At 42.2% G+C, this 13,144-nt stretch overlaps 1 pseudogene; it reads right to left on the reverse strand.

Annotated features, from left to right (window-relative positions):
• Positions 1-3,916: 3,916 nt before the first annotated feature.
• On the reverse strand, positions 3,917-5,740 carry LOC111161340 (annotated as a pseudogene).
• Positions 5,741-13,144: the final 7,404 nt, after the last annotated feature.

The following is a 13,144-nucleotide window of genomic DNA, read 5'->3' on the forward strand; positions in this document are numbered from 1 at the left end:
TGGATGAAAACACTGTTCTTACTGTTGGATTTAGAGGAAATAAGAACCTACTCCTTGTCCTAAGAAAGACTCCACTGGGAAGGAACAGGCAACACAGTTACCATAACTCAGGCATATCCACACAACGGCAAAACTACAGGAATGGGCACAGTGCTAGATGCGGGGTACAGACAGCTCTGGATGGAGAGACATTCTGCTTGCCAAGGAAGTCTCTCAGAAGATGGTTTAAAGGAGTAACACATGCTGGCCTGAAGGAAGGAGAATTTTCTGTACCAATGAAATGTGTTAGTCTCAATTCACTTGAACACGAATTTATTAAATGCTCATTAGGTGCCTGACCCCTGCTGGATGCTCTGGGAGTGAACAGGATACACTACTTACACAAGATCTATAATCAGGAGCAAAAAAAAAAAAAAAAAGAAAGAAAAGAGAATCAGATAACTGGTATGCTATTTTTTTGAATTTCAGATTTATTGATGAACAATTGACGTATAAAATTGTGACATATTTACAGTACACACAGTGCTAATTTGATATATATATAATTATGAAATGATACATTATGATTTGCCCAATGGGAAAGCATTATCAATGGAATTTTAGTCTCCATGCTTCATTAAATGAAGGTGAGTGTACAAAGGGCACCTCTGTTTCCCTCACTTCAACTTTACACCTGAAGAGCCTTCATCTGGAGCTCAGGTGTTCAACGTGTGGTCCCTGGACCAGCGGCATCAGCATCTCCTGGGAACTTGTTAGAAGTACAGGTTCTGGGCCCCACCCAGACCTCCTTAATTCCAAACACTGAGGACAGGGGTCCAGCAATCTCTTTCCACAAGATCTCCAGGTGTCATGGCACCCCCTGAGTTTGGAGCACCACTGAGCAGGATACTATTCCTAGCCGCTCTCAACAGGGCCCTCTCTCACTGGGACCTTGGTTAATGAAGTGAAGACATAACACTGAGCATACCTGGTTAGCTTCTTCCAATGTTTTGTTGCTTTTCTTTTTTTTCCAAAACAAACCTGCCCACTGGACATATGTGATCCAACCTGCTCACATAGGAGAAAAACTAATTAAAGAAGTCTCTCTCCTGTGGTGGTAGGCCAGGGACCCTCAGCAGTACTTGTGATGAATAGTTCTGTTTAATTTAATGATGTGGGATTAGCAAGTCAACTAGGCTGCAGATCTGCAGCTGACAGTTTAGTCATCTGTCACTATGTCATGATTATCAATAGGTTCCAGACACAGGAGGGGTAAATGGGGTGTTATTTATTGGACCTCTACAGCTCCAACAATGGGTTGTAGTGAAAAGTAGGCAGGTTACAGGTTCAGATCATTTGAAGTAAGGAGACCTAGTTGAGAGAATAACGGGACAGAAGAACCAGAGGAATCCTAGAATATTTTAAGGAAATATAACTTGAGAAAGGGATCAGTTGTGACCTCTCCTGCTACACATAACTAAGCAGAGCATGGAAGGAACTGAATGGCTTCCTCAACAAGCTCAGAACCCAGGATATGTGGCTTTCAGCTGCGCATTTTCTGAACAGGTGGACCAAAGCAGACAACAGTAGAGAAACTTTAAAGTGCAAGAATGCAGATGTTGCTAAGAGAAGTATCAACCCAGGGATTTTCAGCATGGACAGTGGGCTCAAAGCCAAAGTGTTTTGTGTCCAGGGGAGAGCTCTGGCTCCTGTCACCTGCGCATGCTCTGTTGTCCCCTCACACAGCCAAGGCTCAAGCTACGCAGCCCAGTCACTGTGCTTTGAACATGGTTTCATTTTCCTGTGTTTCTCCTCCTGGTGCTCTCTCTGCCTGCAGTCTCTCCCTGCTGCCCAGATGTGGCAAATCCCACCCCTAAAGTGAGCCAGCTCAAAAGCCATCCTCTACAAAGTCTCCTCTGATTTCACCATCAACCCTCACCTCTGTACCAGCCACAAATGATCATCCTCCACTCTGAATTGCCAAGACATTTTATTTTTATATTAATTATGACAACACGTTCTACTTTGTGTTACAGCAATGCTTTACCTCTTGTATTAGAATATAAGCTCCTTAAATGCAGAAGCCGTATTTCATCTTTTTTTTTTTTTTGGTCTTTTCTTAGCTTCTTTTTTTTTATATAAATATAATGAACATGCAGTATTGATGTATTTCTCAAAGGTGCACAATACAATGATTCAACAATTTCACACATTTTTCAGGACTCATAAAGATTAATGTACACTTAATTCCCTTTATTTAAATCACCCATTCCCCTACCCATCTCCCCTTTGGCAACCACAAGTTTTTTCCCTTTATTTAGGGGTGTAGGGTGTTGTGGTTTTTGTTTATTTATTTATTTTGGTATTGCATTTGTCTCTCTTTTTTCTTTTTTCATTTTGATTTTTTTTGTTTCTTTAATTCTCCATAAGACTGAAAACATGGCATTTGTTTTTCTCAGACTGACATATTTAAATTAGCATTATACCCACCCAGTTCATCCATGTTGTTACTAATGGCAAGATTCCATTCTTCTTTATGGCTGAGTAATAGTCCATTGGATGTACATATAGAATACATTTTTTTTCTTTAAAAAATATTTTATTTATTTATTTGACAGAGAGAGAGAGAGATCACAAGTAAGCAGAGAGACAGAGAAGGGGAAGCAGGTTCCCCGCTGAGCAGAGAGCCCAATGTGGGGCTCAATCCCAGAACCTTGAGATCATGACCGGAGCCGAAGGCAGAGGCTTTAACCCACTGAGCCACCCAGGTGCCCCAGAATACATCTTCTTTATCCATTCTTCTATTGATGCACATATCTGTTCCTTGCATATCCTGACTATTGTAAATAATGCTGCAATAAACATAGAGGTGCATTTATCTTTCCAAATTCATGAAACAAAAACACTTTTGTACAGAAAAGGAAACCATCAATAACAAAAAAGGCAATCTACTGAATAGGAGAAGATATTTGCAAGTGATATATCAATACATAAAGAACTTCTACAAGCCGATATCAAAAAGCAAGAATCTGATTAAAAAGTTGGCAGAGGACCTGAATAGATATTTTTAAGGTATTTATATAATAATTTATATAATAATAAATTTATAACTTATAATAATTTATATAATAATAGATATTTTTAAGATAGTCCAAAGAAGACATACAGATGGCCAACAGATACATGAAAAGATGCTTAGTGTTACTCATCATCAGGGAAATACAAATGATTATTATATATTAGTTAACTGAACATAAAAAAATAAAATGTATCAAACTCTTTTAAATAAGTGCAATCAGATGTCACTTCATACATGTCATGAAGGCTAAAATCAAAAAGACAAGAAAAACAAGTGTTGCCAAAGATATGGAGAAAAAGGGATCTTCGTGCACTGTTGGTAGGAATGTCAACTGGTGCAGGCCTTACGGAAAACAGTGTGGAAGATCCTCAAAAAGACTAAAAGAGCACTACCATATGATCCAGTAATTCTGCTACTGGATATTTTCTTAAGTAATCTCTACATTCAATGTGGGGCTCAAACTCACCCGCCTGAGAGCAAGAGTCATTGTCTACTGACTGCCAACAAGGCGTCTCCTTCATTAGTGAATATTTAACTAAAGAAAAGAAAAACATTTTATCAAGTTTCTTCTAATACTAATTCTGTAAAAGTCAGTAAGCAGCTACAGACACAACTGAAGAGTAGAAAGTAAAAAAAAGGTAGGGGGGCGGATAGCAAAGACACATCCTTCACTGTACCATAAATATAAAGCTCTAATAGTGTTCCCACACCAATATCTCATAGGAGCCCATATTTCCATGTGCTCAGGAGTACTCCCCATTATTGTGTAGGACACCAGACTGCATTCAGGTATGATGATGTCAAGCCAAATACGTACTGGTTCATGGTTTAGAGTTTGGGTCCATAAGCAGGGTTAAGCTACCTTTGCTGGATCCCATAGCTGAAGTAGAAAACAAACCCGATCAGCATCCAGACTCCAAATCTCAGCCAGGTGCCAGCTGACATCTGCATCATAAGGCAAACATTCATAAAGATGCTCAGGAATGGGAGGAGAGGCAGAGCAGGGACCTTAAAGGGAAGGGGAGAGGAGCTCTGTGGCTGTCTCCAGATGACCCCAGTGATCCCAGTGATGAGCACCAGGAGCAGCACAACCACTGTGATCGGCCCTGCATCTCCAGAAAGCAGACCTGGCCAGTGGGCCAGCACCAGGCAGAGGACAATGAGCAGCAGAACAAGCAGTGAGGAGCAAACATAGACAACCCGGCCAGAGAGTGGAGTGGGGGTGGGGCTGCCTGGAAAAAATAGTCCCTGTAGAGTCAGCTTCCCTGCTGCAGGTGCGGTCTCCTCCTGCATCTGCGCTACATTTCCCCCATTCTCTTCCTGCACCTGTGCTTCATTTCCCTGATCCTCCCCCTGCAGCTTTTCTTCATTTTCCTCCTTCCTCCTTTCAGGCTGATACCTGACGATAAGAATACAAAAAGCTACCAGGGAATAAGATACCAGGGTCCCGACTGACCTCAGATCCAGAAGATCAGTGAGTCCATAGAAGAATAACACGATTGCTGTGATAATGCCAAGGATCAGATTGGACAAGATACGGCCATATGTGTTGTAAGTGAACTTAGCAAGGACTGGGAACAGAAGACCATCCTCTGCCATCATGTGTATCACCCGACGTATGGGGAACATAAAGCCCCAATAGAGGCCAACAAAAAAACTACCAAAAATTGCAAAAACTACAAGATAGTACGCAGGGACCCAGCCAATATGGAGAAATGCCTCAGGCAAGGTGCTCCCAGGTTGAAGCTGGTAGTAAGGAACCATGAGTGTAAGTGCTACAGAGACACCAAAATACACAAAAAAGCAGATGAACAGTGAAATCACAATGCCCATGGGGATGGAACGCTGGGGATTGTGGGATTCTTTGACTCTGGTAACAATAACGCTGAAATCTATAAATGCATAGAAACAGGTAGCTGATCCACGGAGAATGCCCTCAAAGCCAAAAGGCATGAATCCTCCAGAGCCCAGAGGGCCCAAGTGAGAGGTGCCATTGAGTCCAGCCTATATGTAATCCTCTTCTGTGAGCTTCCAGTCGTGCAGGTCCCCCTTAATGAGGCCAGAGATGATGCAAAAGCTGAGAACCAAAAGCTTCACCAAAGTAAACCCTTCAAAAACTCTGAGGAAGCCAAGCCGACCCATAGACGGCAGTTCCGTGAACAAAAACAGAAAGATAACAAAAAAGTAGCCTAGATTCTCTGCAATGACTTGGGGAACATACTGTGAGATGGTCTCATGCTGGGTCTCAGAGATCCGGTTCCCAATGAAGACGTCAAAAGTTAAGATCCAGGCCTGGACCACAACGAATGCATCAACAACAAAGGAGAGGATGAGATTCCAGCCAGTGATGAAAGCCCAGAGTTCACCCACAGTGACGTAGCTGTAGAGATATGCCAAGCCAGAATGGGGGACCCGGGCACTAAACTCCGCATAGCACAGCCCAGCCAACAGTGATGTTAGACCTGCCACCAAAAAGCAGATCACAATGGATGGTCCTGCTTGATTACCAGCCACCTCATTAGCCAGGAAGTACACACTGACACCCACTGTGCGGCCCACACCCATGGCCACTAAATCCAGAGTGCTCAGTTTTATGCCAGATCAATACTCATCCACTTCTTTCTCCAGCGGACGTCTGCTTACCAGCTTTTGACCAAACCTGCTTAGCACCTGACGCAGCATTCTAGCTGGAATTGAAGAAGATTCTAAAGATCAGAGAGCTGTAGCAAACCCAGGGACCAAGAGTGCTGGATCTGGTTAAGTGAGGCTGAGTTAAGCCAAGTTGGGTGGGGACTGTCGGGGTCCTTTGCTCAGGTTTCAGAGCTGCTGCTTCATATTTCTTCTTCTTTTTTTTTTCCTTTTTAAAATTTTATTGGATTTTTTTTATCTTTATCTTATTTTATCTTTTCAGTGTTCCAAGATTCTTCTGGTACATGCTATCCTTCCAGAATGCCTATGGAAACAATAAATATTTACTGAACAATGGTGTTCAACCAATCAACTGAGAATCAAAGGCTGCATGTAACTTGTTGCAGCCCAAGTATCGCAGAAACCGACACCAAAAGACACCACAGAAAAATTAATCCTGCTTTCCCTCCAGTAAAAGTACCAAATACCTCCCAACATTCTGTTTTGTTTTGTTTTGTTTTGTTTTTTATTTATTTTCCAGTGGGCTCCATGCCCAGCGTGGAACCCTACATGGGGCCTGAACTCACAACTCTGAGATCAAGACCTGAGCTGATATCAAGTGTTGGAGTCTCAACTAACTGAACCACCCAAGCATCCCAACAATTTCCTTTTTTACATTCCACATAACATAATCCCATGTGAGTTCACAAGTCACATAGCTTCCTGTGTTAATTATGTGGTAAGACAAAGCAGAGTATGGATGTATTGCGCAAGATTTAACATGCGGGATGTGTGCCCACTGCTTGAGCATGAGTTATGACACATTAATTCCTGGACTAGATGCCTCTTTGCAATTACAGACCCATTCCTTATATATCATCAGATTTTTAGATACAAATATTAGTTCTCTCTGTCTTAAAACTCTGAGCCCCAAAACTTGCTACCCAAGGTTAGAATCACTTTGGCCTCCTTTCCCTCATTCTACATCATCTATTTAGCAGTACTGATGGCCAAGAATGTACAGTCCACCCCTTCCCTTTACCCATTTGGCCCACTAGGGCACGTTGCACAGAGAAGAGAAGGGAGAAAGGGACAGGACCTTCATAACTACCTGCAAGAAGGAGAGGACCAGACTATCTGTGAAGGAAACACTGGAGAAATGGGGGCAGCAGTCAATCCATGATCCATGACTGAGAAGGGAGAGGAGCCGGAGAGGCTATGTTGTGATTTCTGACATTCAGTAAACCTCACCCAAAGCAACCAGACAAAAATTCACTACCTTTTTTATGTCCACAATATGACAGTGTGATAGGTAGGGGGAAAAGAAATGTTTCACTTAGTTCAGTTGTTCTCAACCAAGAAAATCCTTTTGTTTCCTCCTTCTCTGGGTTCCAGGAGAGGTGAACCCATTTGTGCAGACACTCTCCTCAGTGGCTACACTGTGCTCTATACACACCCCCCTGTGCCATCTGAGGTGTCAGTGCCAGTAGCCTGGAGAATCTGCCTTGCTCTGTGAGCTTATATTAAGCTTGTACTAATACAAGCTTGTGAGCTTGTATTAAGCTCACAAGCTCACTCACTTGTGACTCCCTATGAATTTTTCACAAGGAGTTACATTTAATTCATTCAAACTGCTGTCTGAATGTTTTCCTAATGAAGGACTCCTGTGTGTGATTCCCTCTTACTCCTCCTTCCTACTTCTCTTCAGATGGCCCCTCCACAAGGGGAGCTAAACTCTGGATGAACAATTCACAGCAATGCCCAGGAAATGAGAAGTGGAGAACAGAGAAAACAAAGTCATGCAACTCCCACTCTCCACCCTACTCTTGCTTCGGTCTTAAGAGAATTTTTGGAAATGTTCTCAGAAGGTTTTAAAGGCAGAAATATCAGTCAAAATTGGAAAGTCTATTCCATAGATGATGAAAAAGTACCCTTGGGTTATGGGCAAGACCTTCTGTCTACAAATCCATCTAGACTACTTATTTGCCACTCACCAGTTCCAGTGCTATGATTTATAAACAAGCCCGGAATATAGATAATGAGTGTCAATTCTTAACTCATGGAAACATTTTACACTATCTGAGGTTTTCTCAACCCACCACCAGGCTTCATACCCTTCCATGGTTCCACACTCCCTTTCCTTCATAGTCTTTCCTTTGTTCATAATATGATCTGTGCTTATTCCTCCAGCCCCATCCCCTGCCCAGTTCTGGCTCCAGCTGTGAAATTCAACACTCACACTGTTCCCTTGCCTCTACTGCTTTCTTGGCCCCTTTACTTAGCTAACCCCCACTTCTCTTTCAGTTCAGAGCTCAGCAGTTGCTTCCTTGGGAAGCCTCCCCTGACCTTTATGCTGCCCTTCCTATGTGCTCTCCTAGCACCTGGCTTCCCCTATGTGTCATTGATCCTAATGTATCCAAATTCAAGGTCACCTGTTGGTCTCCTCCATTAGACTGTGAGGTATGTACTCAGTAAGTATTTGTTGAAGAAATGACCACACTGGGAAGAGAAAACTGACAGAAGCCATAATCCAGAATTCTTATATACTGAACATTGAGATACATACTTTGTAGTCAAGCAATCCTTATAATTCAGGCTCATGTAGAGATATACATGGCATTACCTTCTGTGGAAGGGGAGCAAAATGGATAGTGTGAAAGGAAAACCAACTGTGATAAAACCTGACTGCCCATCATTCATCATACAGATATGACTCACACTAGGTGATAAAGAATCAGCCTTTGAGGACACTTGTTTAAAAATATAAGGCTCCTGGGGGTTGTGGGCCACCAACTACCCACACTGCATTAGAGAATCCCTGCTTTTTTGAAGGTATCATGCTCTGGCCCTATAATCTTGGTAGGATATCCTAAGTCAGAGGTTCTCACTTTGAGGGACAGAGCGGGGCATAATGTAGATACCTGGGGACATTTCCCAACTTTAGATCCTCTCCCTCTGGAGATTCTTGTCCACAAGCCTGTACTTGCCATGACTGCTCAAAATCACCCAACTGACAAGAGATTGTCCTCAAATTCAAGGGGAAGAGATTCTAAAATCTGCCTTCACAGGAAGGCAGTGTAGTTCAGTAGTTAAGAGTAAGGCTCTGTAGGTAGACTGTTCAGGTTCAAATCACACCTCAGTCTCACACCCAGTGACTGTGGTTATATTAGTTTACTTCTCGGGGCTTTAGTTTCTTCAACTATCAAATGGGAGTAAAAGTAAGTACCTCACACCAGCTGTGAGGAGTAAGTGAAATCATGTCTGTACGTACGTAGCTCAGTGCCTAACAAACCATATGGACTTAATATCATATACCAAGTACTTAATACTGAAATCTGATCCAAAATAACCAAACACTGAAAATCAACCAGTCTTTTTAAATGTGCTGGCTCAAAATCATCTACAAAAGCTCAAGCTTCTTAGTTCTCCCTCATGAGACAATGAAAACAGTCTTATTCCATATGATTCACCATGAAATGCTAAGGACTCTAATTAGACACCTTCATCCATGCTGGTGCTGACACATGGGGGTCCTAAGCTCACTGAATTGAATCGGGCATCTAGAACTAAAAGGCTGCATTCAATAATAATAATAATAACAGCAACTTGTCTACAGATGCCTCATCTGGAACAAGCAGTGCTGAGTACTGTAGAGAGAAGAACAATGAACACATGGTCAGAAGTGTCCGATATGAGCCCTAGCCCTTCCTCATGATGACATGCACACAGGTAATTTCTTAATATCTCCATGACTCATCCACTAGGAACCTTACTTAACCTCCCTCACTGGATCAACATGAGAATTCCATAAGAAGATACAAACTAATACACGCTGCTGGTGGCAGTGTCACCGAGGCACCATCTGAAGCACAATCTTAGTGGAATTCAGAATGAACACTGCAGTGGTTGAATGGGTGAATGTATCTGAAACAAACATAGAACGTGGACTGGAACAGCATTTGTTAAATAACTAAAGAAAGTGCCTCTGGTGAGGAGGAGAAATGTGAATAGAAAAAAGGATGAAACAGGATAATAAAATGCATTGAGAAGGGGCTAACTGGGTGTGATAAAAAAATAAAATAAAAATTAAGAAAAAGAAAGAAAAGGAGCCTGACAGGAAGCAATGGTGCAAACATGCCATGACTGAGGGCGGTACTGACTCCATTCTGTGCACTGCACGTTCAACAGAAGATTGCAGGAGACAATGTTGTTAGAGCACCTGGTACAGAACCTGGTAAATGGACAGACATTCAGTTGATTGAAATTGAAAATGGAAATGGAATCCTGTAATTGCCAGGATATGGAGAATACAAAGAAGGAATACCTGCTAGAAAGAGGGTGAAGAACAGGAAAGATGGGGCACCCCTGCTACTAGTTTCCGCTGAACCCAATTCCTCTCTCTTCCAGCCCCTTTGACTGTCTTTGGAGGCTCTTGTAGTTGTCACTAAGGATGCTCTGCCACGTTTCTCTCTGGGAACCATCTGCAGCCACCTACCACTCAACAAAAACACAACAGTGGTTCTCAAGATTTGTGAATCACAGACCACTCTGAGGTTGGTCACTTCAAAAAATAATGTCATATGCTCTTCTGAAGTGCATCCATGGACACTGAGCAGGAATCCTAGAGGAGGACCATCTGAATGGCAGGGTAAGAGGGGGGTAATGCTTGATAATTTATATTTCCTTCAACTGTGTTGTGCAGGGTGGTCCTTGTGCTCTTCCCACATTTTCTGAAGATGAGGGAAAGTGGGCCTACAGACAAAGTATTAAGATACCAGAGAAGCAACCGGAAGAACAAAACATCTGGGAATTAAATAATCATAATTTACGACTCAGCTGCAGGCAGAACAAACAAATGAACAACCAAATATACAGAAGAGAAAGGACACCCGTGATTGGAAAGCCTGAGAGAGTCTACCACAAATCCAGTTTGTAACAACACAGAGAAACATCATCCTCAAATGCCATGTTCAGATATCTGCATTCTCATGAAATAATCTACAGTTATTCCAATGGTTTATATTCAGTCCAAACTCTCTGACCCAGATGTCAGAGCACCCCCCCCAATTCTCCCTCTTCTTAACTAACCTCCTTACATCACCTCCTTCTTAACTCAGCTTCTCACATCCTGACTTACCCTGACTTACCCTTCCTGGGATAATCCAGTGGCCAGGATAGCTGACCTGCCCTGCCAAGGATGTCCTACTCACTCCTTTCTGCCCAGTCTTGACCCTGCAGCCTCTCTCAGCCCTATTCTACAACCATTCCTGCTTCTAGGAAGCCTTTCCTAAGCCACCCTGAATGATCCCCATCTCCAGCCTTCCTCCCCTTCCCACTAGCCAATACGGACCATCCTGATGGCCAGCTGAAACTAATTTTCCCTATCTGTCAGCTGGTGACCTGAGTGTGTTCCTTACATTCTTTTATAGTCTAAGAGCTTCCAGAGGGCAGGGCCAGGATCTAAATGCCTCCTCATTCTAGATTCCACACTTCCATCTCCAACCCTCCCTACACAGGACAAGGATCTGCTCATAATTGTAACAAGCAACCAAAAGAGGCATTTAGAACAGAGAAAATGAATATATAGATGTATTGAATAACTACTATAACTTGAGATTCCTCCAAGAAGTGTTGTTGTTTTGTTTTGTTTTTGGAAAGAGAGAAAGGACCAAAGAGAGGTGTAAACAGGAAACTAGAACATGCACCATCATGTATTTCAGGAGTGTCCTGAGGACATTTCCTAATGAGGGACCTGGGTCTGTGAATCTCAGTTTCATGGGAAACAGTCTCTCCCAAAAGAGGTGCTTGCTCAGGGGAAGGACTTAAGGAAATGCAGAGAGGGGCCAGGGAACATGAAGCAGCTTGTATGGATTCCATAATGACACTGGTTCCCCCATCCCTCCCACCTCCTCCTGTGTTTCTCTCAGTCTCTGAGCCTCCTTCCGACTCCAAAACAAAAGATCCATTCCATGTTTCCTGGAAGAACTCCTGTCAAGTCCAACAATCCACTCCCTGAAGAGCAGGCTGTCTTGCTTTCCCAGCCAGCCCAACCCACTCTCCTTAGACTTGGAGGTCATTATGTTCCCTCCTCTGTCTCTAAGAATGGTACTGACCTCACTCTGGACCTTTCCTTTACAAAACACTTTTCCAAGGCAGTAACTGCCACTGGTTTCTACAGTAGGGAGTTAATACCCCAGCCACTCAGGAAGTTAGCCTGTGTCCTCTACTGAATAGCTTCAAAGATAGTGTGGTATCAATTGCTTTGAAAGAAGTTTGATGAAGACTTGAGAGGAAGGCTAATGATGCCAGAAATAATCACAAAGACCAATGGACCTAAGACGTTTTTACACCTATTTGTCTCCTTTCGGATCGCCTCACTAGATTTTTTAAAGTTACTAACAAATATGGACTTGACATAAGGAATAATGGATATTGTGAACATTCTATTAGCATAGGAAGATCTACAGAGAAGGCAAAGGATTGCCTTCCTATTTTAGCTTCAAAACAAAGAAAACCCTAAATATGTCCAAAAACAAGGGGATTGACAAAGCAGCCTCTACAGACTTTATATGGGGAAATTGCATAAAAGTTTTGAATAAATCTAAGGAATTCCAAATGATATCATTGGTTTTAGATATTTGGAGATCACCAACTTGGCCCTCAATTCAATTAGGCTGACATGCAGTCCCATAGACATTAGTGCCTTGTCTACACTAGACCTCACCAGAAATGCATCCATTTCTTACAGATTGTCAAATTTGCTGGCATATAGCTGCTCCTAATATGTTCTTATAATTGTATTTCTTTGATGTTGGTTGTGATCTCTCCTCTTTCATTCATGATTTTATTTATTTGGGTCCTTTCTCTTTTCTTTTTGATAAGTTTGGCCAAGGGTTTATCAATCTTATTAATTCTTTCAAATAACCAGCTCCTAGTTTCATTGATTTGTTCTACTGGTTTGTTGTGGGGTTTTTTGTTTGTTTGTTTGTTTCTATTTCATTGATTTCTTCTCTGATCTTTATGATTTCTCTTCTCCTGCTGGGTTTAGGCTTTCTTTGCTGTTCTTTCTCCAGCTCCTTTAGGTGTAGGGTTAGATTGTGTACTTGAGACCTTTTAGTTTCTTGAGAAGAGCTTGTATCACTATATACTTTCCTCTCAGGACTGCCTTGGCTGTGTCCCAGAGATTTTGAACAGTTGTGTTTTCATTATCATTTTTTTTCCATGAATTTTTCAATTCTTCTTTAGTTTCCTGGTTGACCCATTCATTCTTTAGTAGGATGCTCTTTAGCCTCCATGTATTGAAGTTCTTTCTAACTTTCCTCTTGTGATTGAGTTCTAGCTTCAGAGCATTGTGGTGTGAAAATATGCTTGGAATGATCCCAATCTTTGATACCAGTTGAGACCTGATTTGTGACCCAGGATGTGATCTATTCTGGAGTATGTTCCATGTGCACTAGA

The sequence above is a fragment of the Enhydra lutris genome, unplaced genomic scaffold, assembly GCF_002288905.1.
Source record: "Enhydra lutris kenyoni isolate GAN:26980312 unplaced genomic scaffold, ASM228890v2 scaffoldscaffold84, whole genome shotgun sequence".
NCBI lineage: Eukaryota > Metazoa > Chordata > Mammalia > Carnivora > Mustelidae > Enhydra > Enhydra lutris.